Source organism: Danio rerio, chromosome 4, assembly GCF_052040795.2.
Source record: "Danio rerio strain M-AB ecotype USA chromosome 4, GRCz13ab, whole genome shotgun sequence".
Lineage (NCBI taxonomy): Eukaryota > Metazoa > Chordata > Actinopteri > Cypriniformes > Danionidae > Danio > Danio rerio.
The window spans coordinates 37,904,139-37,921,726 of NC_141024.2; the positions used below are offsets into that span (position 1 = coordinate 37,904,139).

The 17,588-nt window shown below is 45.6% G+C and overlaps 2 protein-coding genes, 15 non-coding genes and 1 pseudogene across 17 annotated transcripts in view; 12 read left to right on the plus strand and 6 right to left on the minus strand.

The window, feature by feature from the left end:
- The window catches only part of LOC137491105 (uncharacterized), a 698,540-nt gene that overhangs the window by 195,441 nt on the left and 485,511 nt on the right, over positions 1–17,588 (minus strand). The window lies entirely within an intron of this gene.
- LOC101883542 (uncharacterized) overlaps positions 1–17,588 on the minus strand; it is a 152,168-nt gene that overhangs the window by 40,336 nt on the left and 94,244 nt on the right. The gene's annotated exons all lie outside the window — the stretch shown is intronic.
- trnal-cag (transfer RNA leucine (anticodon CAG)) lies at positions 444–526 on the minus strand. Its single transcript has one exon. It is a non-coding gene; the product is annotated as a tRNA-Leu (tRNA).
- Positions 3,118–3,200, minus strand: trnal-cag (transfer RNA leucine (anticodon CAG)). Its single transcript has one exon. It is a non-coding gene; the product is annotated as a tRNA-Leu (tRNA).
- trnav-cac (transfer RNA valine (anticodon CAC)) lies at positions 4,676–4,748 on the plus strand. Its single transcript has one exon. It is a non-coding gene; the product is annotated as a tRNA-Val (tRNA).
- On the minus strand, positions 5,825–5,907 carry trnal-cag (transfer RNA leucine (anticodon CAG)). Its single transcript has one exon. It is a non-coding gene; the product is annotated as a tRNA-Leu (tRNA).
- On the minus strand, positions 7,465–7,628 carry LOC137494477 (U1 spliceosomal RNA). Its single transcript, XR_015486922.1, has one exon. It is a non-coding gene; the product is annotated as a U1 spliceosomal RNA (small nuclear RNA).
- LOC137495087 (U6 spliceosomal RNA) lies at positions 12,173–12,272 on the plus strand (annotated as a pseudogene).
- Positions 12,686–12,792, plus strand: LOC137495066 (U6 spliceosomal RNA). Its single transcript, XR_015485164.1, has one exon. It is a non-coding gene; the product is annotated as a U6 spliceosomal RNA (small nuclear RNA).
- LOC137494712 (U6 spliceosomal RNA) lies at positions 13,213–13,319 on the plus strand. The gene has a single exon (XR_015484572.1). It is a non-coding gene; the product is annotated as a U6 spliceosomal RNA (small nuclear RNA).
- On the plus strand, positions 13,739–13,845 carry LOC137495037 (U6 spliceosomal RNA). The gene has a single exon (XR_015485120.1). It is a non-coding gene; the product is annotated as a U6 spliceosomal RNA (small nuclear RNA).
- On the plus strand, positions 14,268–14,374 carry LOC137495004 (U6 spliceosomal RNA). The gene has a single exon (XR_015485065.1). It is a non-coding gene; the product is annotated as a U6 spliceosomal RNA (small nuclear RNA).
- On the plus strand, positions 14,793–14,899 carry LOC137494866 (U6 spliceosomal RNA). The gene has a single exon (XR_015484754.1). It is a non-coding gene; the product is annotated as a U6 spliceosomal RNA (small nuclear RNA).
- On the plus strand, positions 15,323–15,429 carry LOC137494903 (U6 spliceosomal RNA). The gene has a single exon (XR_015484937.1). It is a non-coding gene; the product is annotated as a U6 spliceosomal RNA (small nuclear RNA).
- On the plus strand, positions 15,848–15,954 carry LOC137495038 (U6 spliceosomal RNA). The gene has a single exon (XR_015485121.1). It is a non-coding gene; the product is annotated as a U6 spliceosomal RNA (small nuclear RNA).
- LOC137495022 (U6 spliceosomal RNA) lies at positions 16,378–16,484 on the plus strand. The gene has a single exon (XR_015485093.1). It is a non-coding gene; the product is annotated as a U6 spliceosomal RNA (small nuclear RNA).
- On the plus strand, positions 16,908–17,014 carry LOC137494713 (U6 spliceosomal RNA). The gene has a single exon (XR_015487955.1). It is a non-coding gene; the product is annotated as a U6 spliceosomal RNA (small nuclear RNA).
- On the plus strand, positions 17,438–17,544 carry LOC137494543 (U6 spliceosomal RNA). The gene has a single exon (XR_015484753.1). It is a non-coding gene; the product is annotated as a U6 spliceosomal RNA (small nuclear RNA).

The following is a 17,588-nucleotide window of genomic DNA, read 5'->3' on the forward strand; positions in this document are numbered from 1 at the left end:
ATTGAATGAAAACATTGTGGAAAGTGACTTTCCGTCTCTCTGCGCTGGCACCACAAGAAAGTGCTCTCACCCTAACCGGAGGCTCCTGTGGTTATCACGATGGCTTTACAAGCGGAGGGTCTCCTGTTAGCAACTGGGCGGAAACATTCAGATTTGCTTTTACGCACATTCTCAATTGGCTCTCTGCTCACTGGATGATCCACGATACAAGGGCATGGATCTGTCAAATGTCATGACTTGACGTTGTACGAGGATTTGACGAAAAAAATGCCCTGCAAACCTTAAAAAGCAACACCATCCCAGGACAATTCTTTTGATCCCCTTTCAGTGCACTTGCATTAAAGCCCGCGTGATGCGGCACTTTGTCAGTGTTACTGTATCATTCGGACATCGGGGCAGAGAGTTAAAGAATTCAGCCTGAGCGCACTGCCGCAGGCTCGGTTTGTCAGAAGTGGGATTCGAACCCACGCCTCCAGGGGAGACTGCGACCTGAACGCAGCGCCTTAGACCGCTCGGCCATCCTGACATGCAAGCTTGGCAGGAGCTGTCTCCTGGGAGCCACACCGCAGTACCGTGACATGGAATCTGGTGCTTCACAGCTTGCCCAGCTCCGGCTGTCCAGCTCATTGGCGCTGCAGGGAGCTAATCTGTGCTCGCCTCCTGGGGCTGCGCCTAGTTTCAATAGCCAACACTTGACAGCTGTCATTGCTTACGGCCACACCACCATGAGGGGGCTATAGAGCAAACAGGAAGTGAGTTGGCAGCAGTAAGGAGAGAAAGGCTCTCCCCATTTTGTTGGTCTACCTTTTTGTTTATTGACCTTGAGTGTTTTGTTTGTTTGTTTTCTTTTTGTCTTTAAAAACCACCTAACAGCAGCATTTTGCTGACTGAAGGGTGGTTATGTAGTGTGTTTTATTTTTAATCATGGACAGATTCCCCGGCAATGACATGGAAATGGAGGGACTTGCAAGAAAGGATAAAGAAAATGGGCTGGATAATAGACGGAGAGGTAAAGAAAATGGACTTGACAACAGACAAAGAGATAAATAAAATGAAGAGCCCGGCCAACGAAGAGGTGAGAAAGGTAAGGATAAGCAAGAGGTACAAAGAAGAGTATGCACAAAGGAAGCAACAGTAACTGTAGAAGTAGAAAATGTAAAAGATGCAAGATTTGATATAACCAAAGCAGTCACGGAGCTGATTGGAGAAGGAAGAATGCTGGCGGTGAGACCCAAACAAACAAAGGGAGTATGAAGTAACAATGGAGACTGAAGATGACACCGAAATTTTAATAGACAATGGATTGACAATTAAAGGAGTGAAATCTGAAGTACAGAGGTTACAAAACAAAGACTATGTTGTTTCGTTCAAGCATCTGCCAGTTTACCTAGCAAATGAAGAAATTTTAAGCAAGCTAGAGAGATGGGGAGTTTTCCCCATATCTAAAATTAAAAGAAGATTGTATCCTGGCACAAACATAGAAGATGGAACAAGGTTTGTAAAAAACAGATTTCCGGAAGAGATGGTCTCCTTACCATACAGTACCAAAATCGAGACGGCGGAAGCGCCACAGCACTTTAGAGTCATGCACACCAATCAGGTAAAAACCTGTCGACTATGCATGAGCTCAGAAAATGTGATGACGGAACGCCCAGAATTCAGGTGCTTCAAATGTGACGAAAGGGGACATTTCGCAAGGACCTGTACAGCTGTGTCGGGCCCGGATTGTAAATTGGCCCTAATACCTGCAGGGAGCTTGTCACGCCGAGTTGGCTTTGTCCGCTCGATTGACCAACGCGTACGCCTTGTTTTATCCTTGCAGGCCTAACTTTGCTGGTGAAAGCACTTGTGGGGTTTGTGTAGTGTAGTGGTCATCACGTTTGCCTAACACGCGAAAGGTCCTCGGTTCGAAACCGAGCAGAAACAGTGCTCTTCTTTTGGCAAGAAAATAATAGCATCCACTGCCGCACCAGCAATGATCGTCGACAGGCACCCAATCAAAAAGGGTTATCAGCTCAATCTGCCTGAAGGTTTCTGTAGCGTAGTGGTTATCACGTTCGCCTCACACGCGAAAGGTCCCCAGTTCGAAACTGGGCGGAAACAACCTCTGTCCTTTATGACAATTGTCAAATCAGGCTTCTGTTGAGTACTGACGTTCACTGAAAACATTCTTTCTGCAGAGCGGTGTGAGGCTAGAAGTTTGAATTCAGCTCAGTGTTTACCGCCCCTCGCGGTGTCGCAAACTTGCGTAGAATCTGATTTCTTTTAGCTTTGTGTTGTGCATGAGCAGGTGGCCAGTGCGTTTGCTGGCCCTTCACGGTGCAGACCGTACAAGACAGCTCTATAAAAAAAGACTATAAATACTTGAAGCAGCACTGGCCTATTGGTTTCCGTAGTGTAGTGTTTATCATGTTTGCATTACACGCTAAAGGTCTCCTGTTCGAAACTGGGCGGAAGCATACAATTAGTGGACACTTTTGTCCAAAGCGACATACAATAGTGGAGGTATTCAACAAGACGAGGCAATGCATACGAAAAAGGGCTATTTATTCCAAGTAATTTGTTTGTGCTCAGAGAATTTAGTGCTGGAGTAGGAGTTTCGTTTTCTTTAGAGAGAGGGATATTCACCGGGGTTCGGGTGTACTCTGAAGAGATGGGTGTTAGCTGTCGTTTGAAGGACACCGGTGTATCCGTAATCCGAGTGGGAATGGGAAGGTGATTCCACCAGCGTAGAACATTGAATGAAAACATTGTGGAAAGTGACTTTCCGTCTCTCTGCGCTGGCACCACAAGACAGTGCTCTCACCCTAACCGGAGGCTCCTGTGGTTATCACGATGGCTTTACAAGCGGAGGGTCTCCTGTTAGCAACTGGGCGGAAACATTCAGATTTGCTTTTACGCACATTCTCAATTGGCTCTCTGCTCACTGGATGATCCACGATACAAGGGCATGGATCTGTCAAATGTCATGACTTGACGTTGTACGAGGATTTGACGAAAAAAATGCCCTGCAAACCTTAAAAAGCAACACCATCCCAGGACAATTCTTTTGATCCCCTTTCAGTGCACTTGCATTAAAGCCCGCGTGATGCGGCACTTTGTCAGTGTTACTCGGTTTGTCAGAAGTGGGATTCGAACCCACGCCTCCAGGGGAGACTGCGACCTGAACGCAGCGCCTTAGACCGCTCGGCCATCCTGACATGCAAGCTTGGCAGGAGCTGTCTCCTGGGAGCCACACCGCAGTACCGTGACATGGAATCTGGTGCTTCACAGCTTGCCCAGCTCCGGCTGTCCAGCTCATTGGCGCTGCAGGCAGCTAATCTGTGCTCGCCTCCTGGGGCTGCGCCTAGTTTCAATAGCCAACACTTGACCGCTGTCATTGCTTACGGCCACACCACCCTGAGGGGGCTATAGAGCAAACAGGAAGTGAGTTGGCAGCAGTAAGGAGAGAAAGGCTCTCCCCATTTTGTTTGTCTACCTTTTTGTTTATTGACCTTGAGTGTTTTTGTTTGTTTGTTTTCTTTTTGTCTTTAAAAACCACCTAACAGCAGCATTTTGCTGACTGAAGGGTGGTTATGTAGTGTGTTTTATTTTTAATCATGGACAGATTCCCCGGCAACGACATGGAAATGGAGGGACTTGCAAGAAAGGATAAAGAAAATGGGCTGGACAACAGACAAAGAGATAAATAAAATGAAGAGCCCGGCCAACGAAGAGGTGAGAAAGGTAAGGATAAGCAAGAGGTACAAAGAAGAGTATGCACAAAGGAAGCAACAGTAACTGTAGAAGTAGAAAATGTAAAAGATGCAAGAAGATTTGATATAACCAAAGCAGTCACGGAGCTGATTGGAGAAGGAAGAATGCTGGCGGTGAGACCCAAACAAACAAAGGGAGTATGAAGTAACAATGGAGACTGAAGATGACACCGAAATTTTAATAGACAATGGATTGACAATTAAAGGAGTGAAATCTGAAGTACGGAGGTTACAAAACAAAGACTATGTTGTTTCGTTCAAGCATCTGCCAGTTTACCTAGCAAATGAAGAAATTTTAAGCAAGCTAGAGAGATGGGGAGTTTTCCCCATATCTAAAATTAAAAGAAGATTGTATACTGGCACAAACATAGAAGATGGAACAAGGTTTGTAAAAAACAGATTTCCGGAAGAGATGGTCTCCTTACCATACAGTACCAAAATCGAGACTGCGGAAGCGCCACAGCACTTTAGAGTCATGCACACCAATCAGGTAAAAACCTGTCGACTATGCATGAGCTCAGAAAATGTGATGAAGGAACGCCCAGAATTCAGGTGCTTCAAATGTGACGATATGGGACATTTCGCAAGGACCTGTACAGCTGTGTCGGGCCCGGATTGTAAATTGGCCCTAATACCTGCAGGGAGCTTGTCACGCCGAGTTGGCTTTGTCCGCTCGATTGACCAACGCGTACGCCTTGTTTTATCCTTGCAGGCCTAACTTCGCTGGTGAAAGCACTTGTGGGGTTTCTGTAGTGTAGTTGTCATCACGTTCGCCTAACACGCGAAAGGTCCTCGGTTCGAAACCGAGCAGAAACAGTGCTCTTCTTTTGGCGAGAAAATAATAGCATCCACTGCCGCACCAGCAATGATCGTCGACAGGCACCCAATCAAAAAGGGTTATCAGCTCGATTTGCCTGAAGGTTTCTGTAGTGTAGTGGTTATCACGTTCGCCTCACACGCGAAAGGTCCCCAGTTCGAAACTGGGCGGAAACAACCTCTGGCTTTTATGACAATTGTCAAATCAGGCTTCTGTTGAGTACTGACGTTCACTGAAAACATTCTTTCTGCAGAGCGGTGTGAGGCTAGAAGTTTGAATTCAGCTCAGTGTTTACCGCCCCTCGCGGTGTCGCAAACTTGCGTAGAATCTGATTTCTTTTAGCTTTGTGTTTTGCATGAGCAGGTGGCCAGTGCGTTTGCTGGCCCTTCACGGTGCAGACCGTACAAGACAGCTCTATAAAAAAAGACTATAAATACTTGAAGCAGCACTGGCCTATTGGTTTCTGTAGTGTAATGTTTATCATGTTTGCATTACACGCTAAAGGTCTCCTGTTCAGAACTGGGCGGAAGCATACAATTAGCGGACACTTTTGTCCAAAGCGACATACAATAGTGGAGGTATTCAACAAGACGAGGCAATGCATACGAAAAAGGGCTATTTATTCCAAGTAATTTGTTTGTGCTCAGAGAATTTAGTGCTGGAGTAGGAGTTTCGTTTTCTTTAGAGAGAGGGATATTCACCGGGCTTCGGGTGTACTCTGAAGAGATGGGTGTTAGCTGTCGTTTGATGGACACCGGTGTATCCGTAATCCGAGTGGGAATGGGAAGGTGATTCCACCAGCTTAGAACATTGAATGAAAACATTGTGGAAAGTGACTTTCCGTCTCTTTGCGCTGGCACCACAAGACAGTGCTCTCACCCTAACCGGAGGCTCCTAAGGTTATCACGATGGCTTTACAAGCGGAGGGTCTCCTGTTAGCAACTGGGCGGAAACATTCAGATTTGCTTTTACGCACATTCTCAATTGGCTCTCTGCTCACTGGATGATCCACGATACAAGGGCATGGATCTGTCAAATGTCATGACTTGACGTTGTACGAGGATTTGACGAAAAAAATGCCCTGCAAACCTTAAAAAGCAACACCATCCCAGGACAATTCTTTTGATCCCCTTTCAGTGCACTTGCATTAAAGCCCGCGTGATGCGGCACTTTGTCAGTGTTACTGTATCATTCGGACATGGGGGCAGAGAGTTAAAGAATTCAGCCTGAGCGCACTGCCGCAGGCTCGGTTTGTCAGAAGTGGGATTCGAACCCACGCCTCCAGGGGAGACTGCGACCTGAACGCAGCGCCTTAGACCGCTCGGCCATCCTGACATGCAAGCTTGGCAGGAGCTGTCTCCTGGGAGCCAGACCGCAGTACCGTGACATGGAATCTGGTGCTTCACAGCTTGCCCAGCTCCGGCTGTCCAGCTCATTGGCGCTGCAGGCAGCTAATCTGTGCTCGCCTCCTGGGGCTGCGCCTAGTTTCAATAGCCAACACTTGACAGCTGTCATTGCTTACGGCCACACCACCCTGAGGGGGCTATAGAGCAAACAGGAAGTGAGTTGGCAGCAGTAAGGAGAGAAAGGCTCTCCCCATTTTGTTTGTCTACCTTTTTGTTTATTGACCTTGAGTGTTTTTGTTTGTTTGTTTTCTTTTTGTCTTTAAAAACCACCTAACAGCAGCATTTTGCTGACTGAAGGGTGGTTATGTAGTGTGTTTTATTTTTAATCATGGACAGATTCCCCGGCAACGACATGGAGATGGAGGGACTTGCAAGAAAGGATAAAGAAAATGGGCTGGCTGGATAATAGACGGAGAGGTAAAGAAAATGGACTTGACAACAGACAAAGAGATAAATAAAATGAAGAGCCCGGCCAACGAAGAGGTGAGAAAGGTAAGGATAAGCAAGAGGTACAAAGAAGAGTATGCACAAAGGAAGCAACAGTAACTGTAGAAGTAGAAAATGTAAAAGATGCAAGAAGATTTGATATAACCAAAGCAGTCACGGAGCTGATTGGAGAAGGAAGAATGCTGGCGGTGAGACCCAAACAAACAAAGGGAGTATGAAGTAACAATGGAGACTGAAGATGACACTGAAATTTTAATAGACAATGGATTGACAATTAAAGGAGTGAAATCTGAAGTACGGAGGTTACAAAACAGAGACTATGTTGTTTCGTTCAAGCATCTGCGTGTTTACCTAGCAAATGAAGAAATTTTAAGCAAGCTAGAGAGATGGGGAGTTTTCCCCATATCTAAAATTAAAAGAAGATTGTATCCTGGCACAAACATAGAAGATGGAACAAGGTTTGTAAAAAACAGATTTCCGGAAGAGATGGTCTCCTTACCATACAGTACCAAAATCGAGACGGCGGAAGCGCCACAGCACTTTAGAGTCATGCACACCAATCAGGTAAAAACCTGTCGACTATGCATGAGCTCAGAAAATGTGATGAAGGAACGCCCAGAATTCAGGTGCTTCAAATGTGACGAAAGGGGACATTTCGCAAGGACCATTGAGTTCGCTTACTCAATGGCAGAAAAAATGATGACCTTTCACACGGTCTACATTCGTTCTGTCAGTAACAGCGGCCGGCCGGCAAATAAAATTCTGACATTCCACAGGGCACACTCGCTTGGCGGACAAAAGCCACCGGGGGCTCTCTTTGCGTGTTCCTTCACCTGGTCAAACCGCTTTGAGGGGGAACCTTTCGAGTAGTTTTCGGCGTCAGAACAGACTCTTCTAGCGACGGGTGGGCAGGCCTTCCACAGGCGCGCGCGGCTCTACTGAAGCAAAAGAGGCTTGGCAAAGGACGAGGAAGAGAGGGAAGCGCCGCTCCAGCCGGGTCCGACGCTACTGCCTGAACTCTGTCTTGAACCACTGTACTCAGGGGAGAGCGCGAACGCAGTCCCCCACTACCAGAAATTATGACGTCGAGATTCCAACATTTGGGGAATTCGCAGGGGTCAGCGTGGCCGGAGTGCAATGGCCAAGCCTAGCCCTGGATGAACCACCTTCTTGATCATGGTATCTCCCCTGCCAGGTGGGTATGAGTTGCCGGGTGGCGCAAATGGCAGCCGCCGTTTTCTATCGGCCGTACTCCAGGGCGGTGATGCCCAGCAACCGAGCATGGGGAATGGGCCAGCAACCCCTGTCCCCTGACGGCGCTGTACTTGCAGCAGACGTGCCTGTGCCTGCAAACCACTCGCTAGTAACTGTGGCAACGCATGAAGAGTTTGAGCTTCCTCCAGATGCTTGCTTTGTGTTTTGTCATCAGTTGGGGCTGCCAACACATGGATTCCACTGGACGCACTCGATCTGGGGATAACAGACCCTCTATGGGGGGAGGGGAGGGGATCCTCCTGTTCTTTCTTTCTTTTCCTCCATCTGTTTTCTTTCTCTACAGATGTCGTTTTTCTCTGCTTAGTTTCTGATTTGGTCTATTTGGACATGTCGACCTCCTGCTTCGCTGCGGTTCGGACCGCCTTTGCCTAGAGCTCCGTGCTTTGCACTCTTGCCTTGTATATTTTGTGTCCTGTTTTCTTACGTCAGCCTATCAGCACAGTGCTCAATTGACATAGCTTGAAGAACACGACGGGATCTACAAACGTTCCGCAAAAGAACTTCACTGACGAAAGCGGAAGCGCTAACAAAACAACCTCTCGCTGCAAGCACCTTACATTCCTGGGACGGGAAACCACCGACGGCTGGCTGCGAAATTGCCTCTGGTTCAGATTGGTTTAGAACCGTCCCTCTGCCTAAAACGCCACAGACGTCTGCAAAAGATTGCAGTTCTTGAAACAAAGTTACCTCTGATCCGAGCAGAAGCGTTCGCTTACTTAACGGCAGATAAAATGATGACCTTTCACACGGTCTGCATTCGTTCCATCAGTAACAGCGGCAGGCCGGCAAATAAAATCCTGACATTCCACAGGGCACACTCGCTTGGCGGACAAAAGCCACCGGGGGCTCTCTTTGCGTGTTCCTTCACCTGGTCAAACCGCTTTGAGGGGGGACCTTTCGAGTAGTTTTCGGCGTCAGAACAGACTCTTCCAGCGACGGGTGGGCAGGCCTTCCACAGGCGCGGGCAGCTCTACTGGAGCAAAAGAGGCTTGGCAAAGGACGAGGAAGAGAAGGAAGCGCCACTCCAGCCGGGCCAGACGCTACCGCCTGAACTCTGTCTTGAACCACTGTGCTCAGGGGAGAGCGCGAACGCAGTCCCCCACTACCAGAAATTATGCAGTCGAGATTCCCACATTTGGGGAGTTCGCAGACATCTGCCCAGGGAACGTGCAATGGTAACTGTAGACTGTAGACTCTCGTCCAACGAGAAGCCGCGATTGTCTACAGTTTGCTTAGACCCTGGGCTAATCGGAGGGATGCATTGTCTAAAGTTTAAAATCAGGGCCAATCAGCGCTGAGGATTTTCCAAAGTTTCTCTTGCTCTGAATGCTCAATTTATCGGGTCAGAAAGTTCATCTGCTGTCGAGATTAATTCGTATGTTAAAGTGATTTTGTGTGGAAAGTTATTTTTATACTGTTATATTGATGCACAGTATATTTTGTTCACGACATGTTTGAAATATCTCACTTTTTGAGCAGTATTCGTGAGGCTGCTCCTTCAGAAAGTACACCTGTTGTTGAGATTTCGTGTGGTAAGTTATTTTTATACTGTTATATTGATGCACAATATGTTCTGGTTACATCACGTTCGAAGTTTTTCACTCTTTGTGCAGCATTTTGTCTTTGTTCGTGAGGCTGCGCTGTCAGCAAGTACACCTGTCATAGTGATTTAGAGCGGTAGGTTATTTTTATCCTGTTCTGATAAACAGTATGTTTTGCTCACATCACATTTAAAATATTTCACTGTGTGTGCAGTATTTTGTCTGTGTGCCTGACGCTGCGCTGTCAGACGTTCATCCATTACAGAGATTTTGTGCGGTAAGTTATTTTTATTGTTACATTAATGCTAAGGTCACATCATGTTTGAAATATCTCATTCTTTGTGCAGTGTTTGGTCTGTGCTGGTGACGCTGTGTCGTCAGAAAGTTCACCTGTCCTAGAGATTTCGTGTTGTAGGTTATTTTTATACTGTGATATTACTTATATGTATATATGGCTGCACAAAACCTGAAAAAGTTTAGCTTATGTATTATTTTCAACGCTCGTGTCGGTTTGATAGCTCCATTCACATAGTAAACAGTTGTTTCATTAAAATATAGCAACCATCATGCTAATAAATAAATATCCCTTCATATACACCAATATATGTGACCATGACAATTATTATCATTAGTTGTTACTATGAGAAGTAAAGAACATTTTTAAGATCTTAGCTGGGACAAAACATATGATCCATACCTGTACACAGTAAAATCATCAGAGTAAAATTTACTCAGTTCAGAGAACATTTAGTCCCTCTCTAAATTGAGCAAAATTTACTCAGCAGCAGAGTAAAGTTAATGAGCCGATGATGAGTTTAATTAAGTGATGATTGAGCACTGATGATGAACACCTGCTGTTAATATGCAGAAACAGAAGAGAAGCAGCAGCAGCTAGGCTCATTGCTTACCTGATTGACTTTATTTGTCAGATGTTCAAAAAATCCATATGAGACTGTGGCGAGGGGGCGTGGCCGAGAGCCGTGGGAACGGAGTAAGGCCACCGCGTAAGTGGATACACCTGCGGTGCGCACCTGCCTCGGATCCCACGGAAGGAGCTCTGGACCATAAAAGGAGGAACTATGGCAGAGGAAGCCGAGAGAGGACCGGGCCCGGACATATTTTACTTTTGCTTTCAATTTGACGGCAGTCTTCGTGAGGAGCTGCCGTCTGTCCGTTTTGGTTTAGACACGGAGACTGCTGTCCCTGTTATTAATAAATATTTTAAAACTGCGTTGGTTCTCTGCCTCCTTCTTTCTGGCGGCCAAAGGGCCATGAACTTTATTACAGAGACTTATAGTGAAGTCCAGTGTTGTAATGAGAAACTAAATCATTTGGTGATGAAAGGTTAGTAATTTCAGGAAGAGAGTTAATACTAGCAAAAAAAGGATTTTAAATTAATGTTTTATGTTACGGAAGGAAATAGTACGGAGAGATTTGGTGGAAGAAAGAGAGAGTGCAAAATTAAATCAGAGGAGAAAATTATCCGTTATAGGGAGTTCCTCAGCAGAGAGGTCAATGGGTGAAACACCAGAGCAGCAGATGAGGTTGAGGGTGTGTCCTTTAGAGTGTGTGGGAACATTGACATGCTGTTGAAGTCCAAAGCTCTCAAGACAGGATATAAAATCTCTTGTAAGAGAGTTATTAAAATTATCCACATGAATATTAAAATCTCCTAAAACCGTAATATTAGGTGAGAGGGTGGTAATATGTGTTAAAAAGCAGCAAAGTCATTTAGAAATTCATTATTTAGTTTGGGTGGACGATAAATTATGGAAACATTTGTAGGTGTGGATCCAGAAAGTTTTGAAATCATAGATTCGAATGAAGGAATAATGTGAAAATGTTTTTAAAGGAAAATGAGAAAGATTTTCAAGAATGTGTTCTCAAAAATTTCTACATTTGTTTCAGAAACAAAGTGCATAAAAGACCAGTTTCAGAACAATTTTGGAAAAAAATATTTGTGGAAATAGACGAAGAGGGAATCTGGAAGAATTTAAAATGGAAATATTTAGACGCAAAAATTGAAACGTTGGATTATTTCATCAGACATAATGTTATTTTCACTGAAACAAAACTGGCACAAATTGGAAGCAGTGAGAATGCATCATGCAAAATATGTGGACTGGAAAATGAAGGTATTATGCATTTGTTTTTAAAATGTGTTGAATTTAATACATTTATGGCAAAGTTAAAAGAAAGTATTAAACAAATGATGAAAAGTAAAACTGATTGAGGAGAAGACAGAATGGTATAAAATATTTTTATTTGGTTTTAATTAGGGATGCACCGATATGGATTTTTTGGCCGATACCGATAACCGATAATTCTTCAGACTTGGAGGCCGATAGCCGATATGTATAGGCCGATAATAATAAATATTTTAAATTGTTATATTTTTATACAGCAAACTTCATAAAAGATTGAACTGCTCTTATGAACTGAATAGTCTATACTTGAAGCAAAAAAGATATGATTTCGAAATTGCAAGGTGTCAACATCGGATCGATAACGATAATCTTAAAAATAGCATTTATCGGACAATAACGATATGGGCGCCGATATATCGTGCATCCCTAGTTTTAATGGAAGTAAAACAAGAATTGCCAATTTGTTTCTATCAGTTGCAAGAACTGTAATTTGAGAAAGGAGAAACATTGTTAAAAATAAACATGCTAAAATGGAGTTATGGACAATGTATAAAAGAAACTGGAAAACTATATTAAAACTGTGGAACAATATTTTAGAATGGAAGAAAAAGAGACTGAATTTTACAAAACGTTTATGTTGAATACTCCTTATATTACGTACTCACTAGATGGTTTGAAAATAGATTTGCCAGAATGATTATGCTTGTTGTTTTCCTGTTTTGAAACCAACATAATGTCATATGGAATGTTTGTAAATGATATTTTTATATGCTTCTGAACTGATGTTTTGAAAAAAAAAACATATACTTGGATCGATACAGAGAATATTAGCATGGCCCCTGCGAAAGGATGACACGCAAATCCGTGAAGCGCTCCATATTGCTGTTTTAGTGCGTGGGTAAAAGTACAGAAATGAAAAAAGACAAAAGCCTTTTCACGATTCCAAATGGTGCATGAGGATGGGTTTAGCAAATCGTGGGAGGTGCTACTGGGTCAACTGGAAAGTCTACATGCATGGTGAAAACGAATGTGGGATGCTTTGATCGTTTGTTTTGTTGTGCAACCAATGCACTTCCAAAGCCCTTGCTTTAGTGGGACTTTGCCATAGGCTATCCTGACACTCTAATTTCCCCCTGTCCATAAACTTGGTGACCTACTGCATCAATCAGTGTGCCTAGCACTGACAGGGCCAAAGCTCTGTAGTGCACGGCATACAAGTGGGAACATGGCTCTCTAGGTCCCACCACCTTGGAGGAACATTGCTGGGACTCGAGGCGTACATATGCCCTGAGCCTGACTGCTTACTATGGTGGCACATATACTAAAATTGGGTCGATACAGAGAAGATTAGCATGGCCCCTGCGAAAGGATGACACGCAAATCCGTGAAGTGCTCCATATTGCTGTTTTAGTGCGTGGGTAAAAGTACAGAAATGAAAAAAGACAAAAGGCTTTTCACGATTCCAAATGGTGCATGAGAATGGGTTTAGCAAATCGTGGGAGGTGCTACTGGGTCAACTGGAAAGTCTACATGCATGGTGAAAACGAATGTGGGATGCTTCGATCGTTTGTTTTGTTGTGCTAATGCACTTCCAAAGCCCTTGCTTTAGTGGGACTTTGCCATAGGCTATCCTGACACTCTAATTTCCCCCTGTCCATAAACTTGGTGACCTACTGCATCAATCAGTGTGCGTAGCACTGACAGGGCCAAAGCTCTGTAGTGCACGGCATACAAGTGGGAACATGGCTCTTCGGGTCCCACCACCTTGAAGGAACATTGCTGGGACTCGAGGCGTACATATGCCCTGAGCCTGACCACTAGTCTGTGCTCGCTACGGTGGCACATATACTAAAATTGGATCGATACAGAGAAGATTAGCATGGCCCCTGCGAAAGGATGACACGCAAATCCGTGAAGCGCTCCATATTGCTGTTTTAGTGCGTGGGTAAAAGTACAGAAATGAAAAAAGACAAAAGGCTTTTCACGATTCCAAATGGTGCATGAGGATGGGTTTAGCAAATCGTGGGAGGTGCTGCTGGGTCAACTGGAAAGTCTACATGCATGGTGAAAACGAATGTGGGATGCTTTGATCATTTGTTTTGTTGTGCTAATGCACTTCCAAAGCCCTTGCTTTAGTGGGATTGCCATAGGCTATCGTGACACTCTAATTTCCCCCCCGTCCATAAACTTGGTGACCTACTGCATCAATCAGTGTGCCTAGCACTGACAGGGCCAAAGCTCTGTAGTGCACGGCATACAAGTGGGAACATGGCTCTCCGGTTCCCACCACCTTGAAGGAACATTGCTGGGACTCGAGGCGTACATATGCCCTGAGCCTGACCACTGGTCTGTGCTCGCTACGGTGGCACATATACTAAAATTGGATCGATACAGAGAAGATTAGCATGGCCCCTGCGAAAGGATCACACGCAAATCCGTGAAGCGCTCCATATTGCTGTTTTAGTGCGTGGGTAAAAGTACAGAAATGAAAAAGACAAAAGGCTTTTCACGATTCCAAATGGTGCATGAGGATGGGTTTAGCAAATCGTGGGAGGTGCTGCTGGGTCAACTGGAAAGTCTACATGCATGGTGAAAACGAATGTGGGATGCTTTGATCGTTTGCTTTGTTGTGCAACCAATGCACTTCCAAAGCCCTTGCTTTACTGGGACTTTGCCATAGGCTATCCTGACACTCTAATTTCCCCCTGTCCATAAACTTGGTGACCTACTGCATCAATCAGTGTGCCTAGCACTGACAGGGCCAAAGCTCTGTAGTGCACGGCATACAAGTGGGAACATGGCTCTCCAGGTCCCACCACCTTGGAGGAACATTGCTGGGACTCGAGGCGTACATATGCCCTGAGCCTGACTGCTGATCTGTGCTCGCTACGGTGGCACATATACTAAAATTGGATCGATACAGAGAAGATTAGCATGGCCCCTACGAAAGGATGACACGCAAATCCGTGAAGCGCTCCATATTGCTTTTTTAGTGCGTGGGTAAAAGTACAGAAATGAAAAAAGACAAAAGGCTTTTCACGTTTCCAAATGGTGCATGACGATGGGTTTAGCAAATCGTGGGAGGTGCTGCTGGGTCAACTGGAAAGTCTACATGCATGGTGAAAATGAATGTGGGATGCTTTGATCATTTGTTTTGTTGTGCTAATGCACTTCCAAAGCCCTTGCTTTAGTGGGATTGCCATAGGCTATCCTGACACTCTAATTTCCCCCCGTCCATAAACTTGGTGACCTACTGCATCAATCAGTGTGCCTAGCACTGACAGGGCCAAAGCTCTGTAGTGCACGGCATACAAGTGGGAACATGGCTCTCCAGGTCCCACCACCTTGGAGGAACATTGCTGGGACTCGAGGCGTACATATGCCCTGAGCCTGTCCACTCGTCCGTGCTTGCTACGGTGGCACATATACTAAAATTGGATCGATACAGAGAAGATTAGCATGGCCCCTGCGAAAGGATGACACGCAAATCCGTGAAGCGCTCCATATTGCTGTTTTAGTGCGTGGGTAAAAGTACAGAAATGAAAAAAGACAAAAGGCTTTTCACGATTCCAAATGGTGCATGAGGATGGGTTTAGCAAATCGTGGGAGGTGCTGCTGGGTCAACTGGAAAGTCTACATGCATGGTGAAAACGAATGTGGGATGCTTTGATCGTTTGCTTTGTTGTGCAACCAATGCACTTCCAAAGCCCTTGCTTTACTGGGACTTTGCCATAGGCTATCCTGACACTCTAATTTCCCCCTGTCCATAAACTTGGTGACCTACTGCATCAATCAGTGTGCCTAGCACTGACAGGGCCAAAGCTCTGTAGTGCACGGCATACAAGTGGGAACATGGCTCTCCAGGTCCCACCACCTTGGAGGAACATTGCTGGGACTCGAGGCGTACATATGCCCTGAGCCTGACTACTGATCTGTGCTCGCTACGGTGGCACATATACTAAAATTGGATCGATACAGAGAAGATTAGCATGGCCCCTGCGAAAGGATGACACGCAAATCCGTGAAGCGCTCCTTATTGCTTTTTTAGTGCGTGGGTAAAAATACAGAAATGAAAAAAGACAAAAGGCTTTTCACGTTTCCAAATGGTGCATGACGATGGGTTTAGCAAATCGTGGGAGGTGCTGCTGGGTCAACTGGAAAGTCTACATGCATGGTGACAACGAATGTGGGATGCTTTGATCATTTGTTTTGTTGTGCTAATGCACTTCCAAAGCCCTTGCTTTAGTGGGATTGCCATAGGCTATCCTGACACTCTAATTTCCCCCTGTCCATAAACTTGGTGACCTACTGCATCAATCAGTGTGCCTAGCACTGACAGGGCCAACGCTCTGTAGTGCACGGCATACAAGTGGGAACATGGCTCTCCGGTTCCCACCACCCTGGAGGAACATTGCTGGGACTCGAGGCGTACATATGCCCTGAGCCTGACCACTGGTCTGTGCTCGCTACGGTGGCACATATACTAAAATTGGATCGATACAGAGAAGATTAGCATGGCCCCTGCGAAAGGATCACACGCAAATCCGTGAAGCGCTCCATATTGCTGTTTTAGTGCGTGGGTAAAAGTACAGAAATGAAAAAAGACAAAAGGCTTTTCACGATTCCAAATGGTGCATGAGGATGGGTTTAGCAAATCGTGGGAGGTGCTGCTGGGTCAACTGGAAAGTCTACATGCATGGTGAAAACGAATGTGGGATGCTTTGATCGTTTGCTTTGTTGTGCAACCAATGCACTTCCAAAGCCTTTGCTTTACTGGGACTTTGCCATAGGCTATCCTGACACTCTAATTTCCCCCTGTCCATAAACTTGGTGACCTACTGCATCAATCAGTGTGCCTAGCACTGACAGGGCCAAAGCTCTGTAGTGCACGGCATACAAGTGGGAACATGGCTCTCCAGGTCCCACCACCTTGGAGGAACATTGCTGGGACTCGAGGCGTACATATGCCCTGAGCCTGTCCACTCGTCCGAGCTTGCTACGGTGGCACATATACTAAAATTGGATCGATACAGAGAAGATTAGCATGGCCCCTGCGAAAGGATGACACGCAAATCCGTGAAGCGCTCCATATTGCTGTTTTAGTGCGTGGGTAAAAGTACAGAAATGAAAAAAGACAAAAGCCTTTTCACGATTCCAAATGGTGCATGAGGATGGGTTTAGCAAATCGTGGGAGGTGCTGCTGGGTCAACTGGAAAGTCTACATGCATGGTGAAAACGAATGTGGGATGCTTTGATCGTTTGCTTTGTTGTGCAACCAATGCACTTCCAAAGCCCTTGCTTTACTGGGACTTTGCCATAGGCTATCCTGACACTCTAATTTCCCCCTGTCCATAAACTTGGTGACCTACTGCATCAATCAGTGTGCCTAGCACTGACAGGGCCAAAGCTCTGTAGTGCACGGCACACAAGTGGGAACATGGCTCTCCAGGTCCCACCACCTTGGAGGAACATTGCTGGGACTCGAGGCGTACATATGCCCTGAGCCTGACTACTGATCTGTGCTCGCTACGGTGGCACATATACTAAAATTGGATCGATACAGAGAAGATTAGCATGGCCCCTGCGAAAGGATGACACGCAAATCCGTGAAGCGCTCCATATTGCTGTTTTGGTGCGTGGGTAAAAGTACAGAAATGAAAAAAGACAAAAGGCTTTTCACGATTCCAAATGGTGCATGAGGATGGGTTTAGCAAATCGTGGGAGGTGCTGCTGGGTCAACTGGAAAGTCTACATGCATGGTGAAAACGAATGTGGGATGCTTTGATCGTTTGCTTTGTTGTGCAACCAATGCACTTCCAAAGCCCTTGCTTTACTGGGACTTTGCCATAGGCTATCCTGACACTCTAATTTCCCCCTGTCCATAAACTTGGTGACCTACTGCATCAATCAGTGTGCCTAGCACTGACAGGGCCAAAGCTCTGTAGTGCACGGCATACAAGTGGGAACATGGCTCTCCAGGTCCCACCACCTTGGAGGAACATTGCTGGGACTCGAGGCGTACATATGCCCTGAGCCTGACTGCTGATCTGTGCTCGCTACGGTGGCACATATATTAAAATTGGATCGATACAGAGAAGATTAGCATGGCCCCTGCGAAAGGATGACACGCAAATCCGTGAAGCGCTCCATATTGCTTTTTTAGTGCGTGGGTAAAAGTACAGAAATGAAAAAAGACAAAA